At 41.1% G+C, this 16,980-nt stretch overlaps 1 protein-coding gene across 2 annotated transcripts in view; it reads right to left on the bottom strand.

Moving 5' to 3' along the window:
* The window catches only part of LOC127411951 (equilibrative nucleoside transporter 1-like), a 30,772-nt gene extending 27,000 nt beyond the window's left edge, over positions 1–3,772 (bottom strand). Inside the window, exons 1-2 of one of the 2 annotated variants that reach the window (XM_051647913.1) lie at positions 3,754–3,772; positions 256–304 (exon numbers count right to left, since the gene is read on the bottom strand). The gene's annotated coding sequence lies outside the window, so the exon portion shown is untranslated. Of the gene's footprint in view, positions 1–255; positions 383–3,753 lie in introns of those variants that run through there. The other variant, XM_051647912.1, reaches the window with a different exon arrangement.
* Between the last annotated feature and the right edge of the window lie 13,208 nt (positions 3,773–16,980).

Below are 16,980 nucleotides of genomic sequence, written 5' to 3'. Positions count from 1 at the left end.
GCGCTACAACAACACATTCTTTGTTTTCATTGCTTTGAGAAAATCATTTTTTGTTGTTGTTGTTGTTGAAAATAATACATTTCACATTGTTCCTAAAAACAGAGGAAACGCTCACTTAACACAAGACTGTCTGCGCAATAATACTTTTAGAGTTTAGGAGAGAGAACCACTTTCATCACAATAAATCAACAAGAAATAAATCTACATGTATCAGTATCTGATTTGAGTTTGTAATGCATTAGAGAAGAACCCTACCTTCATGCGTGGAGAGCAATGCACAATGCCAGTAGAGTAGTGCTGGAGTCTGAAGAGTCAAGAAGAAACACAAAAAATGAGAATGGGACGGTCCCTACACACACATACACAAGTTAGCAGTGGAGGGCTGGTGTGCAAGCTGGGTAACCCTTGATTACTTTCATTAGTAATATTAACAAACAATATATGATGTGTATCACTTCATGAGCTGAAGAAGTATTTTGAGACAAAGCCCAGAGTGTGCTGAGCTGGAATCTTGACAAAGGGTGACTACTTTGGAGAAGCTCAAATATAAGATAGGGTTGGTTTGTATTGTTTTAGTCAATAAATAATAAAAAAATAGTGCTGAATGAATCTCCCAAAAACTTCAGACTTGTAGGCTAATGTTTGTTTAGGAGAAAGTATATTTGAATCACTTTTAAATATTTAGATATGCGTGGTGTGGCCAATACTTATTTATTTTAAGCACAAATATTCCATTTAGGCCTCTAAATGTAGGCTATATGAGGTCATAAACCGCATATGTACTATTATTTAAGAATTATACTTGTGTTGCTTATAATAGTGTAAGATGAATATAGCAACAAGTATGTGGAGTGTTTGTTGTTGTTGTTGTTGACATATGTGAATATTACACATGGACACTGATGAGCCAAAACATTATGACCACTCACACGTGAAGAGAATAATGCTGATCATCACCTAACAAGGCCACATGTCAAGGTTTGGGTAGATTAGATTGTAAGCTAACAATCGGTTCTCGTAGCCAACAAGTTGAATGCAGGAGAAATGGGCAGGAGTAAAGACCTGAGTGACTTTGACAAGGGCCAAACTGTTATGGCCAGACGACTGGGTCAGAGCATCTCTGAAACAGCAAGGCTTGTGGAGTGCTCCCGCTCAGCAGTGGTGAGTACCTACTGACAGTGGTCAAGGAGGGACAAACTGGCAAATCTGGTCCAAACCGATAGAAGGTCTACTGTGGCACAAGTCACAGAAAATTTTAATGATGGTTGCGAGAGGAATATGTCACAACACACCTGCTGCATATGGGACTGCATAGCCGCAGCCCTATCAAAGTGCCCATGATGACCCTTGTCCACCATCGAAAGTGCCTACAAAGGGCACATGAGCGTCAGAACTGGACCTTGGAGCAGTGGAAGAAGGTCGCCTGGTCCGATGAGTCCCGTTTTCTTCTACACATGTGGACGGCAGTATACATGTGCACTGTTTACCTGGGGAAGTGATGGCACCAGGATGCACTTTGGGAAGATGACAAGCCGGTGGAGGGAGTGTGATGCTCTGGGCAATGTTCTGCTGGTAAACCCTGGGTCCAGCTATTCATGTGGACTTCACTTTGACATGTGCCACCTATCTAAACATCATTGCAGCCCAGGTACACCCCTTCATGGTAATGGTATTCCTTGATGGCTGTGGCCTCTTTCAGCAGGATAATGCACCCTGCTACACTGCACACATTGTTTGGGAATGGTTTGAGGAACATGATGAAGAGTTCAAGGTGTTGCACTGGCCTCCAAATTCCCCAGATCTCAATCCGATTGAGCATTGACCAACAAGTCCAATCCACGGCGGCTCCACCTCACAACTTACAGGACTTGAAGGATCTGCTGCTAATGTCTTGGTGCCAGATACAACAGGACACCTTCAGAGGTCTTGTAGAGTCTATGCCTCAGCGGGTCGGTAGCTGTTTTGGCGGTACGTGGAGGACCAACAGCATATTAGGCAGGTGGTCATAATCTTTAGGCTCATCTGTGTATACACTTGTTGTTGTTTAGCAGATCCAGTGAAATCCGTTGAGATCCATTGCTCTTGAAAATACCTTGAAACTCTCTATTCTCATAAGACTCACCAGCTGACTGAATCAAATTAGACATTTGCAGACAAATATAAAAGACAGGTCTTTATTAAGTTTTTTTAATGTAAATTATTAATATACAGTCTTTCTGCCTTACCTTCCTGTGAACCAAATACATGCTGTTTTTCTTTAGAAGTAAATCCTGACATAACAGAACATTAAATGCTAACAAGTCTCCTACTTGTTTTTTATCTTGCATAGAAATACATTAAAATAAACACTTCATTTTAAAATGTACTCTCCCAATCCAGTCCCATGCAAAATGGAAAGTGGAAATCCCCTGCCCGGTTTTAGCAATGCATTGATGCGACACAAATTATTCATAGTCCCAACATAGTTAGATTAAGTGAACAAAGATGGATTACACACAATGAAATACATTTGAGACCATGAGTTGCATTAACTCACTTTAAATAATTTAAATGCATGCAGTAAAAATCATGTTGAGTGAACACCATCCAATTAGTAGTCTGAATCCATTTGAGCATTTCATTGCAATGTGATCATATCATTTTTTGATGACTGTGTTGGATATCACTTGGACTTTACGCAATATAATTGTTTTCTTGTCAAACATAAATGTATTAAGTTGATCTCAAGTGTTCTGGTTTAGTATTTTCAATAGAGCTGCTTTCCCTTTTTGAATTTGTAAATGTTAAAATACACACTCTTTCAAAAGTATAGCCATAAGATGTAAAAAATTTTTTTTAAAAATTTGTGTTAACACGATTTAAGAATGATATAATCGCTTACTAACCTTTTCTGTGTAAAGTTTTATCTAATTTTACAACTTTGTTGTCATGACGACATAACGCCATAATCCTGCAAAAACGACGATTTAAACAACATTGCAGCTCAAATAATAAAAATGTTTAACAGAAGAATTATTTTGTCATTTTATAAAATTATAAGCTTCACATTTCTGCCTTGAAACCCTCCAAAAATTGGCCCCATTCACTTCCATTGTAAGTGCCTCACTGTGACCTTGATTTTTGCTTGTTTTAAAGAAAAGGAGGGACGACTCGAAATTAACTTTTGTGGTAATCAACATTATGCCACAAATGCTGTCGATTGAGCTTAACTTATACTGAACCCGGAATATTCCTTTAAAAGGACAGTTCCCTCAAAAATGAACACCTTTTTTTTTTTCATACAAAGAAAGTAAAAAGATTACTTTGCATCTTTTGTGTTCCATGGATTAAAAAAAGTAATACATGTTTGGAACTCTATGAGGGTGAGTAAATAATGACAGAATTGTAATTTTTGGGTGCTCTATTCCTTTAACATTAGTCTCATAGGATGTGACAGCACAAATGTTGCACTTTGCCTATCATGCTGACAAAGACAAATATCGTAGTTAATAGTTTTAGTGAGGGGGCGCACACCTTCCAAGTGAGATTCCACACCCAGAGAACAATAGTCTGTTGTTTGTTAATAACGTGACATTAGCCAAAAACTCCCATCGAAACACAGCTGCACTTTGAAAATTGTGATGGAGTACACGATGAGGCTACTGTGCATCAGTCTGAAACGGGTTCAGGATGGGCATGGAGGAGGCAGGAACCGGCAGGACAGTTAACATAACTTTAATGACGTAACTGAACTTAAAACAAACACACACATACACAGAGCGTTGCTGCGTGTGTCTCTTTCTCCCTCGAACTGGTGTCTCTGCCTCCCCTTTATCTCTCACTCCCGCTGATTAATTGACTCATTGCCGGCCATGCACCCTCACGACCTGGCCACTCCCTCCTCCTTGTCACACTCCTCCCCCGCCCAATTCAGGCCGGGGCACCATCCAGACTGGCCTACTAACCCCCCCCCCCCCATCTCTGGAGAGTAGATGCTTCCCTTACGGCCGTTCCGCCAGTAAGGGAAGCACAACCCTGAGAACCTGGGGAAAGACGCAGGGAAGGAGAGGTGAGAGGGAAAGGGTGAGCAGGAGAAACAAAGAGAGAGAGAGAAAGAGGAGAGAGAGAGAGAAAAACTTGCTCGCCGGTCCCCAGACACACCGTCGCCTGGTCCTCAGCCACTCCTCCGCCCTCAGACCGACGACAGCCACTCCTCCCCGGGTGATGGCAGCGAGTCCTCCGACCCATGGCAGATGGAATGGCTCCTCCCCTTCTTGCCGGATGGCAGCAGTTCTTCCGACTCCCGGCGGCCAGAAGCAACTCCTCTGTCCCCCGGCAGACGGCCGCGGCTCCTCCCCTGGCGGACGGCAGTGGCGAGGACTCCACGACAGCTCATCCCTCCTCCTTCCTGGTTTCGGCACCAATGTAACGTGTTCAAGATGGGCAAGGAGGAGGTGGGAACCGGCAGGAAAGTCAACATAACTTTAATGACATAACTGAACTTAAAACAACATAAAGCATAAACACACACACACACACACACACAGTGCGGTCACATGTGTCTCTCTCTCCCTCGAACTGGCATCTCCGGCTCCCCTTTATCTCTCTCTCCCGCTGATTAATTGACTCCGCACTGGCTGTGCACCCTCACGGCCCGGCCATGCCCTCCTCCTCATCAGAGCCACGTTTGTTATGGTTTTTCTCCTAAGGAGTGGAGAAATGCAATACACCCACTTTGAGTAACTGGGAGAGTCACTATTAAGAACAAGTATGCAATAATTAAATTGCTGTTGTTTCATCTTTTTCGACTCTGGAATGAAAACATGGTAAAAAACCTTTGAAAGTCGATATGAAATCCAAATTGTCCCTATTTATTATGATTCATTGATCCACATTATTTAAAAAAAGAAAATACAGTTTGTCTTTGTTATCTTTTATCAAAATGTAACAACTTGCTCCGCCTCTGAAACACTTTTCCTTTTTGGATGATGTCACGAATCACTCTTACTTTTCCCCACTAACAACTTGTCATATAGAGGCCACTTTTTTATAATCCAAACAATTCCCAATGGATAAAATCAAGTCCTGCTCTACATTATTTAGTCCCGTTGACTATGTCACACAGAATAATGTAGAAATTAGGTCTATTTCCTAACGTCATAGGTCACATCCACACTAATATGTTTTCATTTGAGAACGCATGAATTTCCTTATGTTTACACCTCTCATCCACATTAGTATAGCATTTTCCTCCTCTAAAAATGAAGTGTTTCGAAAACGCTCTCCTTTACCACGTACTTTGGAAAACACTGGCGTTGGGAAACCAAAAAACGTTATCAAACGAGTTTTCAAAAGAAAACAGATTTGTGCAACCTAGCTTCATAGAATGAACGTTACTATAACTACATTTTAGCAAACTAACTTTTACGTTTTATTCAGTTTCACACAAATAACGATTACAACGGTTGATTATGACTTTATAAACACTTATTTTTGGCATTATTACTCACACACTGCTATGTTATGACATCGAAACACTTTTGCTATTACACATTATTTAAAAAACTATAAATTGTAATGCTTGTATTACAGACTCACTTACATTTACACACTTATTCCAATGTAATTAGCTTCCGCGGTAGCTCACCTCATACTGTTGGACTTTGGACTAATAAGACCGCAGTTTGAAAAAAGTCAAAGTTGCAAACTGACACGTGAGATGAGAGTGTCATTGAAGCAACACAAGTTGACGTGGTTGCTTTAGAAAATTTGCTTTTCATTTCTCATTTTGTTTTTTGGACACTGTCGGTTAGGTTTATGTGTTGGTTTAGGGTAAAGATATCTGTTTTGTTCACCTCTCATTTGACTTTAGATCACTATTGGTTAGATTTAGATGAAAGTTTTTGGTTAAGGAGGTAAGTTTTACTCATTAAAACCTCCATCTAACATTCACCATAAAAACCTCGTCTGATTATGACACCATTTCACTCACTTTTGGCGCCCCCTGCTGGACATTTCACTGGTAAACTGTAGCCAAACGTGTTATAAGCAGTTTTGGGTGTTTCTGATTACAAAGTATTTAGTTACTGTAATCTAGTCTAGTTTAGTCAAAAAAGTAATGTAATGCATTACAGTTTAAATTCTTGTAATAAGATTACAGTTCCGACTTTCAATAAAAGTAATTACTTTTAAGTACATTACCTGCGCTAAAGTAATATGTATAATACATAAAAAATATGAATTTATATGTACGTCTGTTAGAGTTTCTGTGACAGCTGAATGGTGTGCGAAAATGAACGAGGAGAAAATATAGACATTTTGAATTTGAGAACCAAAAGCTTTTCTAGGAAAAGTGATTTAGAAAGGAACTGAAAAGTAAAATTACTAGTAATGTGATTACTTTTAAAATTTAGTTATAAGTAATCTGATTACATTTTTAGAGAAGTCATTTGTAGTGGATGTAGTGGAGTAACTTACCGAACACTAGTAATAAGGCACATCATTTCGTTTTTCAAAATGATTGCAATGGTCACGTAATGTTCATGAGACCAGGCTGGAGTTGCGTGGATGTTGCCATACTTTTCCAAAATATGCAGTAGAGCATTTTCGGTCTCCATTTTGGCAGAGAAAAAGGTAATTCTAATGTCGATGAGAGGTCTAAACTTTGCAAAATCAATGTATTTTCATTTTCTAAATGTCATCGTTTTATAAAGTATGCAGTAATGGAGAATGTTTTTGAAAAAGCAAAATTTTTGGTGGAGAAAAATGTTCCAGTGTGCATGAGAGACATAAACATAGCAAAATCTATGTGCTTTCAAACAAAAACTTATTCATATGGGCGTGGCTTAAGGTCAGCTGTGTGATTCCAATTAAAGTACAATGATATTCATTTTAAAAAACACCTGTGAATGTATAAAACTCTCTTGTGTTGACATGTTCCTCTTGTTATGTTTTTAGGTTGGGTGCCGTGTCAGAGGAATTTGTATGTTGAAAATAGAATTGGCAACAGTGTTGTATTCCTATGGCCTTTTAACCATGTGGTTAGACTCTATTTGCACTTACAGCCAGACCACTTCCACCTACACCCTGTCTAGCCTAAAGGGAGCCGTGGTTTGGGTTAGACAGTCTCTCCGTGGATGTGAAGTATAACAGTAAACATATACAGAGTTAGTCAGAGGAAAAGTACGCAGACTACAAAACAAGTGCTTCTTGGCGTAATATAACTCATTTTGATAGTATCAGCTTAAAAAAGAGAGGCACAAACATCTAACGAAGTTTCATATTTGGTGAACTGTCCCTTTTAGTCAGCACGAATTGTGCCATTGGGCAAGGCACATAACCTCAGTTTAATCCAGAATGAGTGTTCCAGAAATGTGGAATAGTTTGGATGAAAAGTATCTGCTAATAAACAAGAAACGGATATGAACCAAAAATCTATGTTTTCAAGGGTAAATGTGAGTCATCATCTCTACAAAATTAAATAGCTGACAATGTTTTTCCAAGACCAGTTGATCTTGAAAAGGAGGCTTGTGAATAAGACAGATGAACTCATTAGTTTCTAACTTTACTTTTGATTTACAAATGATAAGTAAATATTTTACAAAATCATGTTACAAAATGAACAACCTGTCTAGAGTTTTGAGCTTCAAATATTCATATAAAAAGTATACATTTGCACTTGCACTTATTAGTTAAAGTATATTTCCATTAATTTATGGAATTTTTAATGGTCTTCAAGTGAAGCATTTTAAAGCCTTTTTATAAGGAATATTTCACCCCAAAATAAACATTCTGTCATCATCATTTTATCGCTCTCATGTCGAAATTATTTTTCCTTTTGTTATTTTGCAGAATGAAGTTGCTACTCGCTTCCATGCAATGATAGTGAACTGTGATAGGACTGTCGATCTCCAGAAATGAGAAAAATATCAGAAAAGTAAGTAGCAAATACAACTTCGGCACTATATTTGAAGCCAGACAGAATTTAAGCCGGAATTTAAGTCATTATTCACTGAAAATCTTCAACAAGTCTTCCCCTCCACTGCAGCTCTCAAATCTAATTCTTGTGCTAATGCACATTCTTGACTTGGTTTGACACAACATGAGGTGTAAATGATGACAGAAATTTTTTAGATTTTTGGAGTGACCTATCCCTTCTTTTCACAAAAACATAGGTTCTGAAAGATTCAGTCATACAAATTAATTAATCAACCGTGGCTTACTGTTCTTTTTAATTTGGACATTGACTTTAATCCCCATTTTTTCCAAGATTTCCCCCCACTACTTTCCAACAGGCAGCAAAAATTAGGTCCTTAGGGTTCACTTACGCAGCAAACAAGAACAATTGCCAAACTTTTACAAATTTTACTCTATAGAGCAACTTTTTGAAGAAACACCCACTAAAGAAAACCACAAAAAGCATTTTAAAACAAGTATAAATTCATATCTCTTGTGAATATCTTTGGCATTAAGCTTTGTTATCGAGAAGTTTGGGATATAGAGCTCTTTAATGCCCAAAGGCACATTTAAGCAGTGTGCAATACGTGACACCTGGCACAACAGAGGAATGAGAGCTGAGCACCTGACAGAGCAACAGTCTTTTTTGCCATGTGACATGAAATCAGAGCCGCTCAGTCAACACTCTACCAGTGTATGCTCAGGTGACGTAGTTTTTTATTTGTGCCCTGTTCTAATATTTGGGTTTATCATTGTCTATTAGCAATGTCTATTATAAAGATATAAAGCAGCTAGAAATGGATATAGTTACTACTCAAAAGCCTTAAAGGAATAGTTCACCCAAAAATTATTATTCTCTCATAATTTATTCACCCTCATGCCATCCCAGATGTGTATGACTTTCTTTCTTCTGCTGAACACAAACAAAGTTTTTAGAAGAATAGCTCAGCTCTGTAGGTCCATACAATGCAAGTGAATGGTGGCCAGAATTGTGAAGCTCCAAAAAGCACATAAAGGCAGCATTAACCTAATCCATAAGACTCCAGTGGTTAAATCCATATCTTCAGAAGCGATATGATATGTGTGGGTGAGAAACTACGGAGCCCCTCAGAGGACAGGGCAGGAATTTTTTTTCTGAAATAGTTTTGCGTGCCCTCGCAATAGTTTTGCGTTCCCTTGTAATTAGTTTTGCGTGCCTTCGCAATAGATTTGCATTCCCTTGCAATTAGTTTTGCATGCCCTCGCAATAAATTTACCATGGGTTCCTACAGTAACCATATTTTAACCATGATATTCGTAGTAAAACCATAGTGATAATACAGGAAAACAAAAATGATGGTAATAAAACTTATAATTTTGTGGGTATCATGGTTTTACTATGAATATATCATAGTTTAACTATGGTTTTACTATAGTAATATTGTGGTAACACTAAAATAAAGTTTACATTTGTTAACATTAATAAACAACATTAGTTAACATAAACTAACAATGAATAATACTTCTACAGCATTTATTAATCATGGTTAATGTTCATTTCAATATATGATTTTTAAAATCAAAAGTTGGATATGTTTACATTAGTAGAAAATATTTTGTTCATTGTTAGTTAATGAAACTGTTGGAATCTCTCAGAGAAGACCAGGAGACTCTGATTGAGCTTCAGCTGGATTCTTTATTGCAGAAGATCAGGAACATCAGTCTACTTATCAGAACGTGCTGTCTTCCGCTGCAGTCATCAAGTCTAACTTAGGGAGGCATACTTTGTATTTTATAGGCATTCAGGGGGCAGTCCTTATCCATACTGGCCTTACATGTAGGGGTGAAACAGAGGTGAGACTATGTACCCCCGACTGTAAGCTCAAATCGACATAATCTAGATAAGTATCACAAAATGGCTTGAGGCCTTGTGAGCTCCAGCATGCCTAATCTAGATAAATATTATCACCAAAGGGCTTGATGCCCATCTGGTCCCGAGAAATTGAGACAGGTCAACATTTACGCATAGTTTGATTCTTATCAAGAATGAACAAAGAAACAGGCATTATTTATCTGTGCTCATCCTGAATGCTAGATTGTATATTACTGTAGTTTTTTTTTTAATGTGATGCAATGTGAAAGACCGTGGACCACCTGATCTTATAGTGACACTTAAATTTGCAATCCCACAATACCTAATGCATTTACTAATGTTAACAAATGTAACCTTATAATAAAGTGTTACCAATATTCTGGTAACCATACTTTTTGGTGGAAAACTTCTCCGGTTACACATGTAACCTCAGTTCCCTGAGATGAAGGGAATAAGACATTGCTGTAAGCACTATGGGGAGTGTCCTTCTACATGACCTTGTTGAAACCCTTATACAATCATGCCAATCCTCTGATTGGCAATGGTGTCTGAGTCCCGCCCTTTTAGGTGTGCATTTGGCCTATATAAGCAGGCGCTCAGTCACAATTTCTTCAGAATTGTGTTTATGAAACTCTGAAGCAGTAGTAGTTCCCTTCATCTCAGGGATCCGAGGTTACATGTGACGATTCAGTTCACTCGACATTGCTGTAAGCGCTATTGGGAACGATATCCCATCATGCCGCACTACGTGACATCACACTAACACTAAATAGAGATATTCATAAGGAGTCACAAGCCACAGGCCAATGACTTATAAGTCATATTTAAGTGTATATGAATAGTCCCACGTGGCGGATGCCACATAGAAATTAATGTAGTCTGGGATTTATATGAACTCTATTGATATACACAATATGGTTTATTAACCCTCTCACAACATGGTTGGAAAAGTAGGTTTTATTTCTTATGGGAGTGCTTATGACTTTTAAAGAGCAGTTCATCAGCATATAATTAGTTTGCTGTGTTGATTATAGTCGGTAGCCCACCCGTAATAATGCCTTGGGCTCACCCGCTTGAATGTAAGAAGCACTCTATACAGAGAGGACTTGTGAAGATATGAACACCACGTCCAGGTTCTAAAATCTCGAGAACGTGTTTTGTGAGGACCATCCTGCTGCCAAACATATGTCCTGTAAGGACACACCGTTTGTCCACGCCCATGACGATGCCATGCCTCTGGTTGAATGCGCTTTGACACCAATAGGGCAATTTGCGCCCTGTGATTCGTAAGCGAGGGTGATCGCTTCAATGATCCAGTGAGAGAGTCTTTGTTTGGAGACGGACATTCCTTTTGTGCGTCATCCATAACAAATAAAGAGCTGATCTGACAGCCTAAACTGATGAGTGTGCTCGAAATATGTATGCAATGCCCTCACAAGGCAGTACAGTACATAGATTGCTCTTCATCCAAATTAAATGGTGGGGGAAAGAAGGCTTGCAAATGAACCACCTGAGCCCTGAAGGGCATTGATAACCCCTTAGGCATGTAGCCTTTTCTAGGTTTAATGGTGGCTTTTGACAGATCTGGACCAAACTCCAAGCATGAGCTGTCAGTCGACAGCGCCTGCATGTCACCCACCCATTTAAATGAGGCCAAAGCCAATAGGAGTGCGGTTTTTAAAGAAAGCACCCGCAGCTCAACAGATTCCAATGGCTCGAATGGGGAGTTTGTGAGTGCCTTCAGCACCAGATTTAAGTCTCAAGTCGGCACCATAGCAGGGCGACGGGGGTTCAAACGGCTCACTCCCCTAAGGAACTTTATGAAAAGATATTTGCCTATCAAAGAGCCAACCTTGAGCGTTGACGGGGTAAGACCAGCGTCCAGCCGCACTTGAAGGAATGTCAAAATCTCAGCTATGGGGCAATTCACCTGGTCTTTACCATGTGAAGAGCACCAATTTGCAAACACGTGCCATTTAAGTGCATAGAGATGTCTCGTAGGCGTTGCTCTAGCCTGTAAAATAGTGTTCATCACCGACTGAGCCAATTCTGGCTCATCCGATGTGCTCCGTTCAGGGGCCACACATATTGGTTCGACAGCTCTGGCTGGGGATGCCAAATTGAGAGAGAAGGTTTCTCCTCAGCGGTAATTCCCATGGAGGGCCGTTTAGTATTTCTATCATTTCCGGAAACCTGGACTGATTGGGCCATTTCGGCGCAATTGACAGAACTGTTTCCATGTCCACTCGGATTTTGCTGATGACAGAATGAAGGAGGCACACCAGGGGAAACGCATGCTTGCATTTCGCCGGGCATTTGTGAGCCAGCTCGTCCATGCCCAGCTGGGCTTGGGACATGGAGTACCAAAGGTGACAGTGGGCGTTCTCCACGGAGGCGAATAGGTCACCTTCCACTTTGACAAATATTTCCAAAATCCTCATCACTGTCTGAAGATGAAGTCTCCATTCCCCTAGTAATGCTCCCTGGCATGACAACAGTCTGCTCTGAAATTCAGATGGCCTGGGACATATGTCACACGCAATGAGAGGAGATGACACCTGCTTCATTGGAGGAGGCGTTGTGTCATGCTCATTAATTATGGTGATTATGGAATCACCCACGACAAAGTGATTCACAATGTCAGAATGAAAAGCTCTCGAGACTAAAAAGACAGCCAGTAGTTCTAGGCGGTTGATGTGCCACACCCGTTTCACACCTGTCCAGGTGCCGAAAGTCGGGCGTCTATCGCATACCATGCCCCAACCTGTGTTGGATGCATCTGTGGTCACCACTTTTCTTCTGAAAATTTGACCCAGTATAACACCTTGTTGTAGAAGGCCGGTGCTGTCCATGGCTCCAGGCACGATGTGGAATGTGTCGCTTAAGCCAGTACTGGAGAGGTCTCATGTGTAACAGACCTAATGGTATGACAGCAGATGCTGCCGCCATAAAACCCAGCATTCTTTGATATGACTTGAGCGGCAATGTTTTCCCCAGTTTGAACTGAGACAGACAACGAAAAATGGTCTGTACATGCTTGTTCTTGAGGTGCGCGTACATGCTCGTGGAGTCAAGGCAAACTCCTAAAAAGGAGATTTGCTGGCTGGGGAAAAGTGTGCTTTTCGCCCAGTTGACATTCAGACCCAGATTTTTCAGATGGCCAAGCACCAAGTCTCTGTGTTCACTCAGTAGTGCCTTTGATTGGGCTAGTAATAACCAGTCGTTGAGGTAATTCAAAACACGCACACTATTCATTTTCAATGGGGCAATTGCCACATCGATTTCGTGAACGTGTGGAGAGCGAAAGGAAGGACTTTGAATTGATTCGCAGTTCCCTCGAATGCGAATCTCAAAAACTGCCTGTGACGCAGTACATGAAAGTATGCGTCCTTCAGATCTATTGACGCAAACCAGTCCTGAGGATGGATGTGTGATAAGATTTTGAATGGCCGCTTCACAAGCGCTCGATTGAAGCGTCTCAGATCTAGAATGGGCCGAAGCCTGCCGTCTTTCTTCTTTCGAAAGACTATAGGAGACTTCAGAAATCTCTATAGGAGATAGAGCACTGCTCACTATAGGGAAGCAATTGACCATAATGTGCGGGGTGTATGATACGTGAAGAAGAAATGTCCCTTTTTATGTGTGAGCGTCCCATGTTTGTACAATGGGTGCTTTTTTATCTTTTGTGAGAACAATCTTTATTTAAGTAATACACATAGAAGCAACATTTTGAAAAATGTCCCGATCCCTATGAACAGTATTGGGGAAGAGGGGAGAAACACCCCTCAAATCAAGCCTTCTTCGGCTTTGGGCCGTGAATAACGGCAAGCTCTGGGCTCCTGTTCATGGGGCTGGGCATGTCAGGAACGTTTCTGCTGCCTGGCCAGGGTTTTTCCGTCAGGTGCTTATGCTTGGGCCACGGTTTGCGTGGCTTCACAGATGGCTCAGTAGTAGCTTTCGGCTGCATTGGGGCAGCGAGAGATGGATTCTTTTCCGGGTACTGGAATTAGATCGGGAGCGTGCCGGGAAAGGGGAAGTGCTACTTTTCTTTGGCAGAAAGCATTTCATTGCTTGAGACTGCTTTTGCGCCATGATGAAGCGTTCTGAGAAGCCTCCCATGGCGTAGCCAAAGAGACCATCGGGCGAAGCCAGGGTGTTGAGGAGGGCGGCTTTCTCTGCATCACACATCTCTGTGAGAGTTAGCCAAATATGCCAGTCCAGAACCACCAGATTGGAGGGGTGGGTGGAGTGGGATTTCACTCCCATGGCAGTATTATGGCAGAGGTGAGCTGCGACCGCCTGTTCCACCGGGGTAAGCTTTGAGTAGCCTTTTTCCTCAACGTGGTCCACTTTAGTGAGGACGGCAGCACCTCCGACCTGAGTATGCAAAGAGTAGGGCGCACGCCAGGTCTTTGTGAGCTTGCGTGGACCTCAGGGAAGAAAGGTGTGCTCATCCGGACAGCAGTCTGTTGACGATGGCCACATTGCAAAAACCATTCATCCAGGCAAGACTTTTCAGGCTCTTCTGAAGGGAACCACTCAAGACCGAGCTCTTCAACCACCCTCGTGAGGACGCGAAGAAGCTCCTTGTCCATGGCGTGTGCACGTTCTTCACCCTTGCTGGGGGAAGGGGTGGCAAAATCCTCTGTTGACCACTCGCCTGTAGCTGCGAGTGACACAGCATCATCCCCATCATCAGAACCTCCAAACATAATGAGGCCGTTTGCTCTAATAGAGGGCCAGACCTCATCACGCACTTATTGCACTGGCAAGGATGTTAGATCGGAAGTTTGGGGGGCTCTCCAGGGCTTGCGCCGGCACGAGATCCTCCTCTAATTCTTCCAGCTCAACTTCACTGCCCCGCCATGCTTCCTCATGTGGTCCCTCTAGAATGAACACAGAAGAGGCGGGTGGGAGGGTGCAAGAGGCTGGATCTTCCTTCAGAACGAGGTCAATCCTAGAGCACAATGTCCGGAGATTCATGCCCTTGCAGTGAGGGAATTCTGTCTGCATGAGAGCTGCTTGTGTGTGAACACAGCTCTCGTGCTCATCAGGCAGAGGGATGTGCCATTCACATAGGGAACACTTGCGGAATGACATCTTTAAAAAGATGCATATCACACAAGCAGCTCTTTAGTAAATATTGTATATTTATATATAATATTTATATATTTATACAGTAAATCCAGCCGAAGCACTGTGGGAAGCAGGTAGGAGTTTCGCTGAAGTGCTGCATTGATCAGTGACGAGCGTCTGAAGCAAAGAACCCTGTCACTGAGAGCATCTTCGACGGCGATGTGAAGAACTCTTCACCGGAACACACAGGGGAGCGGTAAGTCTCTCGGTGCAGGCACTGAACACAGGTGACAAGTCGTCCTGTTCGCGTCTTGAGAAGTTCCTTCCGCTGTAAGTGTATCTCAATGGCGAAGCAGAGAGGGTTCCATGACGAAGACGAAGTTCGCAGTCTTGGAAGAAGAAAATTCTGAAGAAATGGTGACTGAGTGCATGCTTATAGAATCAGAATCAGAATCAGAATGAGATTTATTGCCAAGTGTGCTCACGTACACAAGGATTTTTTTCTCTTTTTTTTGGTGAAAGGAGAAACAAGCAAGTGCACACAGAACATTACAGTGAGACACATAATATAAAACAAGCTAAGAGTATAAATAGACATACAAAAAAATAGGACATATAACATAGAATGGCGTATGTACATGTGCAAGTGATAATATATATGCAAGAGAAGGGTATGTACAGTTATTGAATTAAATATGAGTGAATTTACATATGTACATGACATATTTATACATTATTGCACTATGAGAGTCCTGAAGGCAGTTTAATTGTTCATGTGGTAAATGGCCTGAGGGTAAAACTGTTCATGTGCCTGGTTGTTCTGGCACTGAGTGCTCTGGAGTGCTGGCCAGAGGGCAGCAGTTCAAAAAGGAAGTTGGCAGGGTGTGTGGGGTCCAGAGAGATTCTACCTGCACATTTCCTCACTCTGGAGATATACAGGTCTTGGAGGGTGGGCAGAGGGGCACCAATAATCCTCTCAGCAGTCTTGACTGTCCGTTGTAGTTTCCTTCTGTCTGATTTGGTGGCTGAACCAAACCAGACAGTTATAGATGTACACAGGACAGACTCAATGATGGCTGAGTAGAACTGAGTCAGCAGCTCCACTGGCAGGTTGAACTTCCTCAGCTGGTGAAGGAAGTACAACCTCTGCTGAACCTTCTTCACAATGGAGTCTATGTGGGTGTCCCACTTCAGGTCCTGAAAGATGGTAAAGCCCAGGATCCTGAATGACTCCACTGCTGCCACATTGCTGTTCAGGCTGGTGGTTGGGTGGGGGGTGTGGGGGGGGGGGGGTTGTGGAGTGTGGGGGGATTTATCCTGAAGTCCACTATCATCTCAATGTTGAGTGAACTGAATCGAAAGGGAACATGTTTTTTCTATAGTAGGCCTAATATTGTAGAAACCATTATTGTTTTAGGCTAACTGTTTTTATTTTATTTTTTTATTATAATTTTATTTTATTTTATTTTTTGACGGAAACCATGGTTTTATTATAGTAATATTTTAGTAACTATGAAAAGTAAGATAAGTAACCATGTTTTTTGGTGGAAACCATGGTTTTAATACAGTATACTGTATCCATTAGTAACCATGATTTTACTATAGATTAACCATGGTTAGTCTTGTGGTTACTATAGTTTTACTACAAATACCATGGGAGTGCAAAACTATTGCAAGGGAATTCAAAACATGCCAAAGAGGTGTAAAGAAACTTAATTTCATTCCTACAAACAAGTCTTTAAGGAATGTTCCAGCTTCAATACAAGTTAAACTCAGTTAACAGCATTTGTGATGTTACTTTACACACACACACACACACACACACAAAAAAAATTAGACGAAATTTAAAAGCATTTTAATGCAAAATTCGCAATTACAGTGAGGCACTAACAATGGAACTGAATGGGGCCAGTCCATAATCACACTGTATAAAGAAACAAGACATAAACTTTATGCATGTTAACATGATTTCTTATCTTTTTATTATAATTTTTTTTTTTTTTTTTTTTTTTGTGGTAATCATTATAATGCCACAAATTATGTCAATTGAACTTAACTCATATCAAATCCAGAACATTCCTTTAAGTTTGTGATTTTAAATGGAGAACAAGACAAAA

The sequence above is a fragment of the Myxocyprinus asiaticus genome, chromosome 21 (genome assembly GCF_019703515.2).
Source record: "Myxocyprinus asiaticus isolate MX2 ecotype Aquarium Trade chromosome 21, UBuf_Myxa_2, whole genome shotgun sequence".
NCBI lineage: Eukaryota > Metazoa > Chordata > Actinopteri > Cypriniformes > Catostomidae > Myxocyprinus > Myxocyprinus asiaticus.
Note: the sequence above shows the minus strand (reverse complement) of the source record. Positions and strands in the feature narration are given on the sequence as shown.